This window comes from Drosophila melanogaster, chromosome 2L, assembly GCF_000001215.4.
Source record: "Drosophila melanogaster chromosome 2L".
Classification (NCBI taxonomy): domain Eukaryota; kingdom Metazoa; phylum Arthropoda; class Insecta; order Diptera; family Drosophilidae; genus Drosophila; species Drosophila melanogaster.
The window spans coordinates 5,422,495-5,439,929 of record NT_033779.5 but is presented as its reverse complement, the minus strand read 5'-3'; the positions used below and the strand labels follow the sequence as shown (position 1 = coordinate 5,439,929).

Here is a 17,435-nt window from a genome sequence, read left to right as displayed (position 1 = left end):
AGGGCGTAGTAAAGGGGTGGAAAAGTATAAAGTATTTGCATTTTTCTTATTTTCTTTTCTTTTAATATAGTTATAACACATTTTCGATTTTCAATAAGAGTATCGACTGGCTGTTAAATAAACTTATTTCTTACAATCTTTGTTATATATTGTTTGAATAGTTAGAATACCCTCTTCAATTAGTTTCCTACCTTCCCCACTGGAAATATGCAAATGACAACCGGTAGCTCTTCCTGACTGAAGTCAAATGGAACACCTCCCCATTTCGATTGGCTAAGCCCATCCCCCCTCCATTTGGGCATTGTTTATTTATACGGCTACTTTTTGTGCATCCGACGAATTCGTGACGAAAAGTGATTGAAAGTAAACAATAAAAGCGACACTCGCCTGTCACTTTCCACTTGGAAATCCACCTCCACTCTCGACTTCCAGGCGAACAATCTAACCATCGGCGAATTTCTTTCGCTTTTTTTTGGGGGGGCCACTTGACTCGCGGCCTTTCATTTGGCTAACAATTTCTACTTTGCGTTTTTTCCATCCGCCTGCTAAATTGGCCAATTGCGATTGGTAACAGCCGCGGCCGACATGCCAAACAATTTAATTCAATTAAATATTTTTTCGTTGACTGCCTGTCGTTTGTTATTTAGCGACAGTTGTTGCCTTCGCGGCAATTGTTTTATGTGAAATTTGTCACACTGTCATGTGCGTTATATAAGAAAAGTTTGGGGGGAAAAACGGGCCACCAGGTGGACAATGGACAATTTGCGCCACTTGAATTATTCAAAATTTCAGTGGAAAATGGCGAGAAAATTAGCTCTGGTTCGGGAAATGGTTTAAAAATTCATTACCAATTCCGGGTAAATTGGCGACAGTTGAAAGGGCTGAGATTTAAATTGGCCAAGCAGCTGGTTTTTCTCTGCTCAGTTCTCAGTTCAGGGAAAGAAATTAATTTCGGCTCAAATGGTTTTCAAAAGTAATCGAACCTTGAACTAAATGGTGCTTTCGGGAATGTCAGATATTAAATTAAAAATAATATTAATTTCAGCTAATGCTATACTTATTGAATCTCATTAGGTTTCTTCCGTTCTCCTTTCCCGACCCTTCGAGCCCGCATCTCAAATCATTCATGGTTGTTCATCCCAAAATTAAATTTCCGATTTGCCATCAGACTATTCGGCTCAAAAAAAAAAAAGGTTCCTAAGTCTAAGGCAAATCAACCTCTTGACTTCCAAGTAAAAACACCTGTGGTGTCAATATTTCAACACTGCCAGCGGTGTTGAAGCTCTCTGTCTCCGATTTTTTGTGTATTTTCGTGACTCTCAACTGGGAATTTCTCTTTTTTGTGTGTCGAACAGATTTCTGATTTATTGATTGAATTGAATTAATCAACAAACTTATGAGTCAATACACTGTTTAAACACAGCCAGACAACAGGCAGAATAAAGCGAATGCAAATTAATCATATGCCCAGATCCCGATCGTCGTCGATTCGATCGGTGAAGTCTGCTGCTGTTTCCCATTTCCTCTGACGCCACCTTTCCCCCTTCGAATAATAATGACGATGATGGTAATGATGACGAACTAACTGACAGTTGTTTGACATGCCCCAGTCAGTTTCATTCGAATCGACGGGGAGAGAAACAATTAAGTGACGCCAGCCAGCAAACAAGTTGTTATTTTTTATGGAAATGCAAAACGGCAAAGTAAGGAGAAAGATCAAAACACCTCGAGGCAAGTGGGTGCAGCATATGGCCCGTAATTAAAAGGTTAACTTGATGTAACTATTACGTTGGCAAATGCACTGCAAGGAAATTTCATGTACGTGCTATTTGGAGTTGCCACAGAAACTGCCGCAATTCAATGCCCCTTTCGACTTGCATGCTGTTGGCTGTCATCTTTGACATTTGTACATTGTAAATGTTGACACTTTACCACACACAGGCATCGGGGAATGATCTTGTTACACTTACATGAATGATCACCACAAATTGGCATGAGGAAGCCGGAGAATTGTCGCCCAGCCAGCAGCAGCTTTCCCGGCACCGCTCGTTTTCCTCGGGGAGTTTTCATTGACACCTCCGACCGCCGCAAGTTTTCCTCCGGCCAAACTCGATTCACGCAAGACCGATGAGGCCCGCTTTTATTTTTAGGTGCGATCGTGAATGACTTACCGTCTGAATGAGTGAATGATGAGCAAATTTATCGCGGCATTGTGTCAAACTGTTTTTGGTTTTCGGCTCTCGGTTGGCCATGTGTGTGGGCCCGACACCATCAGGCGATCAGACGATCTGACGATCGTACCCCACCATTCCTTCAGATACGGCATATATGTATGTGGATCTGTGTGTATATATGTACATACATAGCTCCTCCAGCTTGTTCTGCTTTGTCTGACAAGCGTTTAATTATTTTGGCTTGATTGCCTACTCCGACTCCTTATATAGCCGCCGATTCATTCATGTCGTGCGATGTTGTAAGTTGGGTGGCAGTGTCGCATCATTGACACGATACCAGCTGCTGTAAGTGGATGTTGCAACATCTGTATCTGTAAAGGTGAACACATATGAGCTCTGCCAAAATATCATATCCCTCGAACTTTGTTTTATGTTTCTCTGAAAACTTTGGGAGGTTGGAAAATGGAAATTTTACAAGAAATACAGGGAGCTTTCTATAAATATTTTAATGAGATCGAATATGAGGAGGTTACCATATTTGCAATTATTATTAAAAATTTCAGTGCCCAAATTGTTTTGCACATACATATTTGGAGGCAATTATTTTTCTCACGTTCTCAGATCGATTGGTTCATCGCCGCCGTCTTTTTCCAGGGGCAGCTCCTTCAAAGTTTAGCCGCCAACGCCCACAAATATGTGGACCCTCCCATGATTGATGGGCATCTTGCGTACAAATTAACACCGGAATTACTCCTCGTGCACTGCAGGCCAAGTTCGGCGAACTTCCAACGATTTTCGACTCCACCCCAAACCCAAAAAAAAAAAGACATAACAAAAAAAGTAACGAAAAAGGAAGATGCGTTTTGGCCCATTTCAAATGAAGCCGACTTTCAATTAGGCAAAAACTTGGCAGCAAACCAAAAACAAAAGCAAGCTAATGAGACGACGACTGAGTTTGGCCGGAGGTGCGATCGTGACTTCGAATGCGAGTGAGTCATGCGGCAAGTTAATTATGAGTATGCAACTAAATCATTACATTTTAAGCCAGTGTCAAAGGCGCAGCTGGATATTCTGATTAATCGCCATGAGCCAGATCCTAGCTGCCTTTTATTAATTACGATCCAGCTCCAGATCGAGTGCGTATATGGATGTGGACATGGATGTGGATGTGGATATGGACATGGATGTGAATGTCTCGGGGAGACGCGTGCTCAAGGCGTGAATACCATCGTCAACAAGCTAGCACCTCTCGCTCTGAATTATTGCTGAAATATTTGCTGATTTATTGGCACCAACTCGCTTGTTGCACTTGGCACGCCATGTGCGTGTTTTTTTTTAGCGAGACCCAAAGAGATCACTGGGAAAAAAGACAGCTCAGTTCCCAGTCCTTTGAATTAGATAAATATATTGAAAAGAAAAAAACTTCAGCGGAAATTGTATTAAGTATGATGTGATCAGTTAAATATGAAGTATACGTATTCATAATAGTTAAGTTTTACATTTTGTTTTAAAACATGCTTCATAACATCATTATTATTTTTTAACAATATCTCCCCCTTGCTAACAATTATTTCACTTACTACACCATAATAGCTTTTTCAGTGCCCATGCAACCTTGTTGCAATTAGTTTTTGCATCACCACCCAGCGAGTAACGAGTAACCGTGGCGTATCATCTTACCTTTTGGGCCAACCTTGAACTGGCCAAGACAGAGGCCCTAAATCTGGCTCTTTTCAGCTCTTCAGCCTTTCAGCTCTCCAGTGAGCCACATGACGCGACTTGGCAGCAACTGCAGCTCATCTCGGTTCAGTTCGGGCAGACTTCCGTGTAATTAAGTGGCGTTCACAATGCGCTCCACCACCCATTGTGTGCTGGATTTCAGACAGAACCAGGATCCTCCCTTCACCAGCCCCATCTCCTTGGCCATGATCTCGTGCCCCACAGATGGCCCCACAAGCAAATTCTTTGTGAAGGCCCAGACAAGCGAATGCACATGACTTCAACGAGGAGACGTCGTCGCAAACTGGATTTGGGCGCCAGTTAGGCACAATGGGTAGGATGTCTCTAACGCAGAGTCTTCGAAGTTTATAATACACTGAAATTTGGAATATTTATGGTATATACATAGTCTAAATACAAATAAGCTTAAAATGTGATGTAGCTCCTAATATTTGAAATTCGAAACAATCTATTTCTAAAAATCCGTACTCAATATTCTATTTAGCCCTTTGGCAGTTTAAGGAAATACTTTAACCATTTAGATAGTTGGCCAGCTAAGTCAACCTCATGACATAGTCATTCGACCATAGTTGAAAGCCAGGGAAAATATGATAAATTGGGCGCTAACTCCACAACTGAAGGCAGCTCCTTCTCTGACAAAATCTACTGGCCATTCTATGACCAAAGTCCTGCTCCGGCTCCATGGCCACATCTTGAATGCCAGTGCCACCGTAATTTGAGGCCATTGCGGAGCATGACCATGGCAACGAAATAAAGTTGTCAGCTGCTCCTTTGCCGCAAAATGCAAATGATGGCCATAGCCCGTTTTGGCCACAGTCTGCTGTTAATTTTTGGTACGTGTCTTGCAAATTGGACTATCGTGGCCTGGTGAAAAGTTTCTAGAATTTCAATGCCGTTTAATCGATGTGGTGGCATCCACGAATCTCCGTCAACCGGTTGCCACACACTCGGTGGCTCTGCGGAAGCAGTTAATGTTAATGAAACGGGTTTGGATCCGGACAAGAGGAGGTGTCCTGTTTGGTTAAACTATTCAAAAACTCTCGGGGTGATCGAAGTGGGTCACTTGGAAATCGATATTAATGTGATTTGTTCTGGACATGCAGTGAACAACTTTATTCTGCAGTAACTGGGTCAGGCTCCAAGTGGGTACTCTTAGTAGTTATACGTATAGAGTTAATTAAAAAATAGCAGCTTAAATATGTATATCCTTTTAAAATTTTTATAGTCGAAAATGTAACTGCATTTTGAAAAAGTCCACAGAAACAAGATCTCAACATGTCATATGGGCAGCTCATTAACGCCAAAGCCAGCGTAATTTAGTTTTAACCCTTTGACAACCAAGTGCATGTGTACTTGGCACTTTTATTGATATAGCTTCTATCGATTGCCCGCCATAAAATCGATCATTAGCGCTGTTAATTTGCAGCAACAAAGAGTGTGGCGCGTTGATGGCAACGCTTCAACAGTTCCAGTTCAACTGCACTGAAAAAAACGGGGATAATAAACTTTCACTGTATTTATAAGGTATTATATACAATAATGTAATGCAAAAAAACAAATTAAATTAAAAGTAAAAATCCTTACAACAGAATTAAGATATATTTAACATATCCGATTAATATATAAATGTTTCTATTTATTTTGACCAAATATTTGTTTTTTTTTTTCTGTGTGGCAATTCCAGTTTAATTTCCACAACAGGCGGAAAGGGTGCAACGGTCATAAAAATTAAAAGCAAATTACGAACAACTGCACAGCAGTTAACTCGACGATATTAGCACAGTTCGCCGCGGGTCGATAATGCCGATCGATCGATTGGCTGAATGACACCGAACCGCTGGCGCTGACCAAGCGCGACCTTTTGTCACTTCATAGTCGGCGGCATCAAGGGGTCATGGAGGGGCGTGGCACGGATGGGGGCTGGGAAGGATGAGGTGACGGACGCACCTTAGACGCTGACGCCGACTTCCGTTTGGCATTGAAGCGCAACCGTTTCCATTTCATCGAAAGAGTTAAACAAGTAGAACCCAGCTCATTTAAGGATAAGACTAAGTAGTACCCTCTTTCTTAGCTCTGAAAATATTTGTATAACTGAATTTAAATAATTCTGTTCACTATGCTTGATATATGGTAGCCCGTAAGTACACAATATGCTCAACATGTTTGAATAACATAAACAAAAAAGGTTGTATCATTTTATATTCTTTTAATATACTCCTTGTATACCCTGTACTCAGTAGAAGAGTTAAACTGAATGGCAACAATTTGAGTGCCTAATGACGCAGAGTAATGAAGTCGCCGCCGCGCCTCCAAAGGCAGGCTGAGTCTCTGAAAACCCGGACACCAGATGTGCACTGCAAGAAATATGGAACGAAATGAATAAAATAATGTCCTATATAACCAAGAGTTATATAATTAAGAGATTTTGGTTAGAAATAGTTGTTGATGGGCTGAAAAAACCTCTTCATTTCGATGTTCATTTATAATTTTTTTGTTTCTTGTATACTATTTATTTCTTACAGTGCTCGTCCGTACTAGACCAAACCATTCTGCACCGGACTTAGCCCAACCCAACCCCTTTTTTTCGCGCTTGATGTGTCGTTGATTTGCCGCTTCCAGTCCGGTAGTCTGGTGCTAAAAATCGTCGCAGCTGCGCAACATTTCGAATTGAATGACTTAATGTGCAGCATTGTGTCATCAATATCCGCTCGAATCGGATGGTATCGCATCGATGGGGTTGGGGTTCTGTTCTCGTCAGGTTTACAGGGTGCAACTGCCCGTGACAAAAGTGTGAATTACGCCAGTCCGAAACGCCCACTTGACTAAGTTTGATTCTTCTTGTTTCTGTCGTCGATATGTGTACATATGAACATACATACCTCACCGAAATTTCAGACTTATCGACCTTCCATCCTACCGTCTAATCCTTCCCTTTTCGGCTGACTGACGTTTGACAGTGTCAGTCAGTGTCAAGTCATCAATATGTACTTACGCCCGGCCATTCCATCAGTCTTATCACCCGACAACCCATTGCCTCCCCTCAAGGTCTAGGCATTTGTCTTTGTCTCCCCGTCATCTAATCCTTATGTAAATCTGTCAAATTAGATGCGATTAGTGCAAAGTGAAAAGTAGCTGCCAGCTCTTTGAGCCCTCTCACACGAGCCGACATCAACGGATTTTCGATTTTGGCCGACTTGTTGATGGCCGTCAAAATAGTTGAAAACTCTTTGATTTTTGCCCAGGTTGAAGTGGAGTGAGTAAATATTATATAAATTCCTTATTGTAACAGCACTACTTAATGTTTAGTCTTTCCCACGCATTTTACATTGCCTTAAAAACCTGAACTGCAAAACGTGCAGCAATTATCACAGCCAATAAAATTAGATTTTCATTTAAATTAATTTACAATTTCCCACGTAGGCGTTGCAGTCAAAATATATTCCTTAGGTAGTACCACCCCAAAAGAAGTGAAAACTTTTTAACTGCCTAATGGCAAACAAATTGCCAGCAAATCGAATCGCTTAAAAAATCGACGGAATCACGCGACTATTTCAATTTGCCGACCGGCAAATGCGCGAGGGGTGAACTAGCGACGTGTGCCTAGCAATTGGCAACGCGAAGAGCGACCCTCGCACAAATATATTTATACCAAATGTGCGGAAGTTCCAACGACAGGATCTCATCATCAACGGAATCATCGCAGAGTGGGCGGAGTGTCGGTGGGAATATCGCGATATCATAATGACACTTCGCCGATGCGCAACTGTGACAAAATTAATTTTCAACTTGACTGCATCCGGACGGGACTCGGATTCGGATTGACATTGGACTGAGACTGAGGATAAGGGTGCCGGATTTCGACCGACGTCTGTTGATGATAATGAGACCATAGATAACGCAATTTTATGTTCTACCCGAATTTCACAAATAGTTGCGCGAATCTCTCCCTCCACTCGTGTCCGTAAATGTGTCCGCATCCGTGTCCGTATCGGTGTTTGTGCTCTGGATACCCGGTTTTCCCAATTCCGGGTGCAAAGCACTCACAAGTCAACAGCAACCGGCACTTCCACCCCTTTTCTGCCTGCCATCCAGCGAAATAAACGAAATGGACTTTCGGCCCTCGGGCCACGCCACCGCACTGACAAATTGTTCCGCTAAATAAATCACGATTCATGATTATCGCCATGAAATCGAAATTTTCTGCTTTATTTTCTATGCCTCGGAACAAGTTATCTAATATGCTTTTAAACGGATAGAGAAAAGGGCGTACAAAGCGGAGCAGCGAGTGTCTGGGCTTAAACGGATAGCTGAATTATTGATTTACGTTGGAGTTTAGCTTTAATTTAATAAAGGATTTGGGTAGGAAAAGTAAACTATACGAGGCTGGAAATATACTAAAGAACTAAAAACTTACAATTTTGATTTTGACGTTAAACCATAGAAAATTTCCTAAAGGTTATTGGTGATTGTTGCATTTAAACGAAGGTTCGTGATCTTGAAGACCTTCTTTATAATGCGGATTACCCTTGACATTCTTTAAAAGCATAAGCATAATGCACTTAACGAGAGCAACAATTAAATGACTTTGTTAGCTGGCCAAAGATGCTTATGGTTCAACGAAATGCGCTAATTTCTTATTCATATCGGCTGAACTGCAATTAACTTTTTGCCTTCAGAGAGTCAATGTCAAGGCTTTCCATAACCAAATCAAACCAGTGACAAATCCTGAGAAAGTCGGCCCTGCAAACAATGCACTCATCATCGTCATCGGGGTGATTTGATGCGATCATCCCCGAAGGAGCAACCCTCGAGATACTGATTTTGAATCGGATTCTGATTCGGAAAAAGGCAACCGCAAACAAGTCTGCTGTCCTGTCATATTTGCTCATTTAACGGGCTGACACATCAATGTCACATCATATATTGTGGCAACCAACCAAAAAGAGCCTCGGGTTCTGTACGACAACCAAATAACAAAAAAAAAAAAAAGAGAAGAGAAAACTGACAGCTAATCCAATGGCAATTATAATGCCGTAACGGTCGATCCTGACTCGGATTCAGATGCTGCAGGCTGCTGGCTGCTGGCTGGTGTGAACGAAACCTCAATTCATCTAATTGAAGCTAAGCAGAACCAGCATTTCCCTTTGTTCTGGCCACGAAAACTGTCAAAACTGACATGACAAGGCGAACGAATCAAAGGGAAATCAACGAGCAGCCGCAATAATCAGCGCTTTTTGTAGGGGCGTGATTTTCCGACACACTTGACATGCATATGAAAATTCTGACACGTCAACGCTCGGTGGTTTTTGGTTCTGCACTACTATTGTAGAACCACTAGTTTGGGGCATTTTTGGGCACATCCCACCTTTCCGTTCAAATTTCCCCAACCCCATAAACTGATTGACGCGTTTGACAAAAGTGGCGATTATTATGTGTCTGTGTGCCTCGAATCTCCGGTAATTTCCATTTCCATATCATTCATTGTGACAGCGAGCGCACAGCGCTTTTCCTATATCTTCGCATTTCAATTGACAATTGCCGGTGTCTTTGAGGGGATTTTCTCTATTACCATATCAAAGCGAACGGACTTGGGAAATGTGTCATTAAAGGCGCTGGATGGGTGGTCTCCGCCACTTCGAACGAGGTCACCAATTAGAGTAAGGCTAAGCCCAGGGAAATCAATCACCTCCAACTGGTTACGGCACTCACTTGTGTTTGTGCACTTGGAGAAAATGTACTACGCGTTACGAATTAAAATCCAAATCTAGCCAAAGCTTGCATAATCATTTAGCCATAATTGATTAATTCACTTTATGTACAAAACTTAATCCAATACCAAGTACCAAATTGGCAAACACTTGTGAATTAATATTTCAGAGCGCTTTTCTCCGGGTGATTAGTAGCTCTCTTGGCCAACGACTTCCAGTCCAGACCGAGTTGGCCCCGTTCTCCTCGTTCTCCGACTGAAATATCCTGTCTGGCTGTCGCTACAAACGCCAGTCCAATTTGTTACAATGCATTACACTCATCCGACTGATGTCTGATTTTGTTTGGCTCCGACTTGCTACGCATTCCAGGAGCTGCACATGTTGGTGGGTAGGCCCCTGCGGATCGGATCGGATCGGATCGGATCAGTTCAGACTGGATGGGAGGGTATATGGTATATGGTATATGGTATATGGTATATGGAATATGGCATGGCATCGAATCGGATCGCAGTGGATCATTTGGGGTGGGGGCTTTGGATGGGGACGGACAGAAATCCATTCATCAGTGGCAAATTTGTTGGTGGTACGAATCCATCATGTTGCCAGTGAAAGATCGTTTGTCGCTGATCATCAGCTTAAAAATCGCGCAAATGACGAGCGTAAGACACGAGATGTGGTCTCATGTCCGTCTGGCCGTCCGTCCGTCTGTCGGTGGCTCACTGTGGCTCACGTTGCTTTACTGTGGCCATGCTGGCTCAGCAGAAACCGACTTAAGCTGACAACAACACATCCCGAGGAGCGAGAGAAAGCATCTGCGGATTTGTTCGCCGTTTTAACTGGTTTCATCTCGCATCGCAGGCGTACCAGCTAATGAGGTTCGTGAAGTTGCCTGCCCTACAGGGGCTCGGTTTTCAGGTCTCCTTTAGGCCTACTTAAAAACATTAAAAAAATAATTTTCAAATTCTAAAAATATAATATATTCTTTGTAAAAAAAAACTAAAAGCTAATTTGTTAAATAGTTATAGTTTACCTATAGGTCATTCGTGGTACCACAGCGATCGAACCCTTTTTGCGTAGCAAGACTGCTGTTTTTTGGGGGCAGCAACAGCAGCTACCACATATCGGAATTCCCCCCAACTGAGCCGCCACAAATGATGTTGATTTTTATCAAAACTTATTGAGAAAACGTAATTTTTAAAGCTTTTACATGTGTGAAGGCAGCCGAGATCGGGTCGGAATCTGTGGCCCAGACTTGAGACCAGTGGCTTAGTGGCTGCCTTTTTGTCAGTTGCAAAATGTGTGCAGATAAAAAAAAGATGACTAACTTAATGGTTGTAAGATCTTTGTCTCATATGGAAATCAAAATATAATATGTTAGAAACTTTATTGTATGAGTGCACTTTTTGATCTAAATATTAAGATTATATATCTTTCCTATTACTTTCCTTTTTTCTCTGTGTATGTACGATTGCTGGGGCATTTGAAAAATCAGCACAGTGCTGGCAGCTATAAATATTCGACCGTATAAAGCCTACCTGCTGTTATTTAGAAGGCAGAAAGGGGAGACCAGAGTCCAGGAGTCCATCAATTTGCAACTTGCTGTGCGAGAATTCAGCAAGTTTTATTTGGTGGCAATACGGATACAGTGATGTGTGGTCCTGTGACTGCAGGAATAAATTTCCATTAACGAGCCCATACATTAGCCAATTGATTTAAATTGCGGGAAAACACCGCAACGAAAGCAAACACCATTTTTCACGCGACAATTTTCCCATCAATTCGTCTAGAATTTATTGTTTGTTTTGAAGCGCTACGATGTACAAGTTCTAACGATCTTCTAGTGTTGGCTGCAGATTAATCTTGCCGCAGATGAATCAAAATGAAAACATAAAAGCGATTTAAAATCGATTAGCCCGATTTGCCGACATGCAACAGGTTCGGCCCTCAATTTGGGCCTTATTATCGAAAAAAGCGCGGCTTAAAACAAAGGCTGCAAATTGCCTGGCATATCGTCGGGAATCGGGAATCGGGGTTTGGAGATCTCGGATCTCTTGGGTCCACTGAAGACAGAACATTCAGCGCGGCAAACGCCTACCGCAGAGTTTATTTTCTGGTGTATTTTTTTCCCCTCCGGTCTCCTCTTCCTCATTGCGCTTTATCCCATCGGCCGGGAAAGAGGTGAGAAAATTGTTGATTAGCTTCTATGGAGGCAGAAGTTCCCCTTGGACACTCATTCAGTCCCGTTTTCGGGCGATCTTGATGAAGATCAACATGCCAGCGGTGGGCGTGGTCGCATATGACTTTGATTTCTGTCGGCATTTTCGCTTTGGACTGGCCACGAACGAGATGCTGAAAAATAATACATGTAGGTTCCAGAAATATATACATAACTATGGGAATTTGCGCCCTTGAAAGTGTACAGAAGAAGGAATACCCTGGTATATTGGATGCCATTAATACCCCTGAACTATACCGGAAATAAATGCAATTGTTATCTGATTTAACTCTGGATCTACTTCCCATGCACAAGTCTTTCATTTTAACCCCTTATTTACAGATCTTTTCTTCTGGCGATCCCAACCCCTGCTAAACGTTCTGTAATCACGCCAGATTCTAGTTGTTACATCCATTTGCATATACTCAATATGCCCTCGACCGATCCCGATCCCGATCCGGATCCCTATGGTCATGGATAATTATGGTCTGAGCAACTGCTTGGGCTGCTGAATCCACTGACTCTTCGCTCCCTTCCCATCGCAACTGCTGCCCACTATCACTTACTACACTCAACGCCCCGAACCGAGCTGTGGCATCGGCGGCATAGAGCGAAACTGTGGCATCGGAATCGGAGGCAGCATCAGGCCCAGAATCGTTGCGATTGTCGGAGAGGGCTAATAATAAATTCGAGCGCGTGCAAGCGCATGCCACCTTGGCCCCTTGTGGCTGCAGCCGCATCCACCAGCCTGCCACCAACCAGACGGCACCTTGCAACCGCCGAAGTTGCCACCACTCTTGGCCAAAATATGGGACAGGGGCAGGAGGATGCGGAGGGTAGACCTGCCTTTGGTGGCAGCCGCTCTATAATTATCTCAAACTGAAATTAACCGTCGAAAGAGTCGGGAAGATTATGCGCTGCGCATCGAGATTGAGAACTGAGCAAGTGGCCAAATACACTGGAAGTGAAAAAATAATATGTTATAAATTTAAGGCTTATCGATTTTTGATTGTTATTAAACATATGATAGACTTCAATTTAAATTCCATAAGCAGCTGTAAATTTGCTATGCAATATTCAAATTTTTAGAAATTTTATAGTTGGTGACCAATTTCTCGCAGTGCATTTGGGGGGCAGGACTGGGAAGCGAATCGCTCGCTAACGCTGCCTCTGCATGCTAGACGCGTTTGCGATTTCGATGGGTTGCAGATTCGTTGATGGGAAAAGGGGAAACTACCCGAGATGAGACATTCTCTCACCTCGCCGCCGCGATGGTTGTGCTAATTTATTGCGCGTTAATATCGACAGGAAGAGATCCCGGGTGAACCATTTGGCCTCCGGTCCTCTGGCTCTCCGCTGCCCCGGATCCCTCGATCCTAGTGAATTCACTCTAATTGAAATGCTCGACTCCGTGCTTCGCTCTCTAGTCTATCTATCTATCTATCTATCTATCTATCTATCTTATCGCCAGCGTCACACTTGCCATTACTATACACATGTTACCACGACGGATACCTTGGCCGGTTTCCCTGGTGCCGGGTCTCATTAGCGGAATTACAAGTCATTACCCGACCGAACTGACCGGAGAACTCGGTTTCAGACTCGGCAATTATAAGTAAATTAACTTTTGGCCCAAGTATGAGGATTAGAATCTAGGGTACCACCCGAACTCGATGTATGATTGATGGATTGGCCATATCAATGACAAATCATCTGAATGGCGAGGGGCGAGGAAATAAGCTAATGAAGTCATAAAATTGTATTCAAAGACACTGCCGACTATATGTTCTTATAACAGGAAATTAAGTAATTTGTGAACGAAAATTTAAATCACTTCGGATATGCCATAAACTCAGAGTTTGCACAACATGTTACCACCATTTATAATGTTCTGCTTTTCTCATTGAAAACTACTCCTTCTCATTGAATTGAACACTTCACGCCAACTCGAGCAACCGACACCGAAAATCAAGAAGCTGCACTTAGCTTAATTGGATATCAGTGGCAATTTCAATTAGTCCAACGATTTGGCACGCATTTAATTGCACCGAAATCCGAGCGCACAAATCCTTGACAGCACCAGCGAAATCCCAAATTGCAATAAAATGTATTAAAAACGAGGCTTGGGCCAGACAATAAAATCCCCATCATCCAACAGCGAGTGCGAGTGCCGCCCAGCTCATTTAACATTTTACCATAAAAATGTTGAAAAACAATGGCGGCTGGTGGCAGCGACACCAACTATCTCTTGGCCACATTCTCACTCTCCTGGCCACATTAGACAGCCACGTGTCTGGGTCATTATGCTGAAAGTTACACGAACGTGGCGTCGGCGTTGACGGTTACCCATACAGTACACTTTTACCCTGTTTTTTTCGGGGCCCTACGCAACTAACGGCGAGGTATGTCCAACCCGACCCCACCCACTAAAGAAACAAAGGCCACGCCAAGCCAATCAGCACTGGGAAAAAATCTAGTAGCTTTACTATGCAAGTTGTCTATATGCGATATATTAAATTCCACTAATATTCAATTTAGCCTTTGAAGTAAAGGATAGCATTATTTATTGCCATTTTTTTTGGCAATTTTTCTCAGTGCAAACTGCGACTTGTGGTACAATTTGTAGCTGTCAGTGGGCCAGAAAGGCGGACACATAGACGTGACACGTGTGTAAGTGAGTGGGCGGGTGTCAGTGGCTTAGTTAGCCAGCATAGGACGAGCGTTGGTCCATTGGCGATTATCGCCCGAAACTCGACTTCCACTTCCACCCCCCCTCCCTAGCCACATTTTAAAAATTAGAAACGGATTTGGCATTGCGCATAATGCGGCTTAGCTCAGAAACTCCCCGAATGGTTGGGGATACGTCGGAAACAACACAAAATTGTTAATTTTAATGGCCTATGAAAAGCGGGGATTGTTTTGGGATTACCGCAGATGAGCGAACGTTGGTCAGGTTGAATGACAGAGGGGAAGTGCGAGTCGAGTGTCAAATTCCAGGAAGTGTGCAACGCCAGTGGCTAATTGAAATGATATCCGGTGCTGGCAGTAAATCCGTATTTAAACAAAATATTGGATTAGCCAGCGTTGAGATTTGAGCAGCATTAACATAATTGTAATTGTTTTATCATTGATCGCATATTCAGTTTTCTCTTTCATTTTGTCTTATATAATTTCAAAGATTTCTTATACCTATCCATAGTATTTCTCTTCAAGTTCATTGCCACTTCCCTGAACTTTCGATACGCGTAACCCAAAGCTGCTCGCGATGCTTCTGGCTCTCTGTCAATGTCAGGAGATTTCCGTATAAATAATTCCCAACTAACGAACCGAGGCTCCCTAAGCATATATCATCGACTCGTATTACGCTGACACTTTCGTGTGAGGTCCTCGCCCAGGAGTCGCGTTCTCGAGCCGAAAATGTTGCGGCAACATGTGTCACTAACATGTCAATTAGATGCCCCAAAACCGCCAACTTTTTTGGTGAGGGGAAGTTTTTTCAAAACACGTGGCTGAGGGGCTGACTGCATAAGGTAGGCCAATTAGAGGAGCGTTCCCCGAAAAACCTAAAAAAAAAATGCTGGGAAAACGTTGAAGTGTGAACAATTTGTGGGCAGGATCTCATCTCGCTGGCACTCAGTTAATTAAGAAGGCCGTGGAATTTCTCCATCGCCATCCATCGCACACACATATGGCCCACCCATAGGGAATGTTTTGATTTCACTCGCCGTCCGTCCCTCTCGTAATTATTTAAAATTAATGGCAATATGAAAATGTGACGTCCTGGTCCCCAAACTGGCGCCATTTAAGCGCTCCGTTCGCATAATTTATTAATTGTCAGCTAAATTTGACATTTCCAATGTGTTGGCAATCAGGCGGGGTGGTGTTGGTGGTGCGGTTCACTTCGCTTTGGTTTGGGGTCTTTTGGGGGCGACATGGCAATCAATTTGAATTTGTTGGGCATTGCTTTTCAGCTTCATATTATTTTTTTTTTTCGGTGGCCTGTCGAAGTGTGAGAATTATGCACTGCGCATACAGGAATACACAGAAATGTGTGTGTGGCTGGTTTTCCATGTCGAGTGTCACAAATTTCGACGCGCTCATTAGCATCATGTTATTTATACGCTCATCGAAGGATATATAGTAGCCATATAAAGTGGGTGGAATTTGAATCGTAAAGCTTTTCAGGTGAATCTATGTATATGGAATCACTTTATATGGTTGCCATCATCCAATATAGTAATGTTTTCTTTTTCAACGGATTACAGCTTTTACATTTTCTTGAAAAATTATATTGAAATGAATAATGATTTATTCTATGGCTTAGCTGCTCGCTCACTTGTGTGGCCCAAAGATCTGAAAACTCTGCCCATCCATTTTCCAAAAACTCGTGCGCAAAAGTGACGCCCAAAAACAAACTACAGCAAAAAGAAATGAGAACATTTCCATAATAATTTAATGGCTGTGTTTGAAATCCGATATCGCCACATGTGTGTGTGGGGCTGTTGGATGTGTGTTGCCTGTCACTTTTCACATTGGCTGCGACATAAATAATAATTTATTTGGTTAGTGGCCATAAATGTTTCATTTGACAATTTCTCATCTAATTTTGCACTAACTGGTCGGCATTAATCAAAAGCGATTTGTGTGACTCGTTGGCTATTTATAGCCATCAAGGGGAGTTCATCATAATCAGCGAGTGACATGTGTTTTCCACCTTTTCCACTTCCAGTTGAACAGGTGAATTCCGTTCGACGAGAATGTACATAAATTCACATCAGCGATCATTTATCAATTTGTCTCATTCTTTACTTTTTTTGGTTGAGTGCAGCGGTGTAGCGCGCTCTCTGAACAAATATTTGTAATTAATTAAACCCGAATGTAAACTATAATAATTTAATGCCTACCGTTGGCCAGCCCCAAACAACACGCGCTTCATAAAATTCTCAATCGATCTGTAGCCGTTTTAGCTGGAAAAGCCGCATGACGTCCGCCAAAGAAGAAAAGCCGGTGGACGACAGGTGCCTTTGGCTAACACGAGCAGACCAAGAAGTGCTGCAGCTAGGTTGAAAAGTCATCCAAGAGGTTAATTAATTAATTGTTTTGAATAGGATAAAGGAATATCTATAGCTATTAATAATATAACACCGATCTGAAAACTGTGGCATATGAAGATTCTTTCCTATATTCATCTTATTTTCTGCAATTTTTATTCGTTTAGATACAACATTCATACCCACTGTTTAGACCACACATTAGCTGCACTCGTGAAAAAATTGCTGGCATTTCAAACGAATCAATTGGTTTGTCACTGCATCAGCAATGTGTCGATGGCAACAGCAACATGTGCAGCAGCAGCAGCAGCAACAGAGACAACTGCTGCGGCAGCAGCAAGGTGCGTAAATTTAGAACAGGAACCACCCAAGTGGCTAAAAGTGTCAATTCGTGAAAATTTCACAAATTCCAATCGATGTGAATAATCAGAATTGGCGTCGACAACAACAGCAGCAGCAGCACCAGCACAAAAGCCACTTTGATGTGCTCACCAAAAAAGTGTCCCGTGTAAAAAAGCAAAGGAAATTGCAAAAAGCACTGAGAGGA

At 42.6% G+C, this 17,435-nt stretch overlaps 4 long non-coding RNA genes and 1 other non-coding gene across 5 annotated transcripts; 3 read left to right on the top strand and 2 right to left on the bottom strand.

Annotated features, from left to right (window-relative positions):
• The first annotated feature begins 652 nt into the window (after positions 1–652).
• lncRNA:CR31647 (long non-coding RNA:CR31647) lies at positions 653–4,348 on the top strand. The gene is made up of 3 exons (NR_047895.1): positions 653–702; positions 2,829–3,163; positions 3,219–4,348. It is a non-coding gene; the product is annotated as a long non-coding RNA:CR31647 (long non-coding RNA).
• snoRNA:Me28S-A2486 lies at positions 2,181–2,296 on the top strand. Its single transcript, NR_003756.1, has one exon. It is a non-coding gene; the product is annotated as a snoRNA:Me28S-A2486 (small nucleolar RNA).
• Positions 4,349–5,693: 1,345 nt separating the features above from the next.
• lncRNA:CR43715 (long non-coding RNA:CR43715) lies at positions 5,694–6,254 on the top strand. The gene has a single exon (NR_124089.1). It is a non-coding gene; the product is annotated as a long non-coding RNA:CR43715 (long non-coding RNA).
• Positions 6,255–6,407: 153 nt separating this feature from the next.
• On the bottom strand, positions 6,408–7,108 carry lncRNA:CR43714 (long non-coding RNA:CR43714). The gene has a single exon (NR_073724.2). It is a non-coding gene; the product is annotated as a long non-coding RNA:CR43714 (long non-coding RNA).
• A 217-nt stretch (positions 7,109–7,325) lies between these two features.
• Positions 7,326–8,088, bottom strand: lncRNA:CR43713 (long non-coding RNA:CR43713). Its single transcript, NR_073723.2, has one exon. It is a non-coding gene; the product is annotated as a long non-coding RNA:CR43713 (long non-coding RNA).
• Between the last annotated feature and the right edge of the window lie 9,347 nt (positions 8,089–17,435).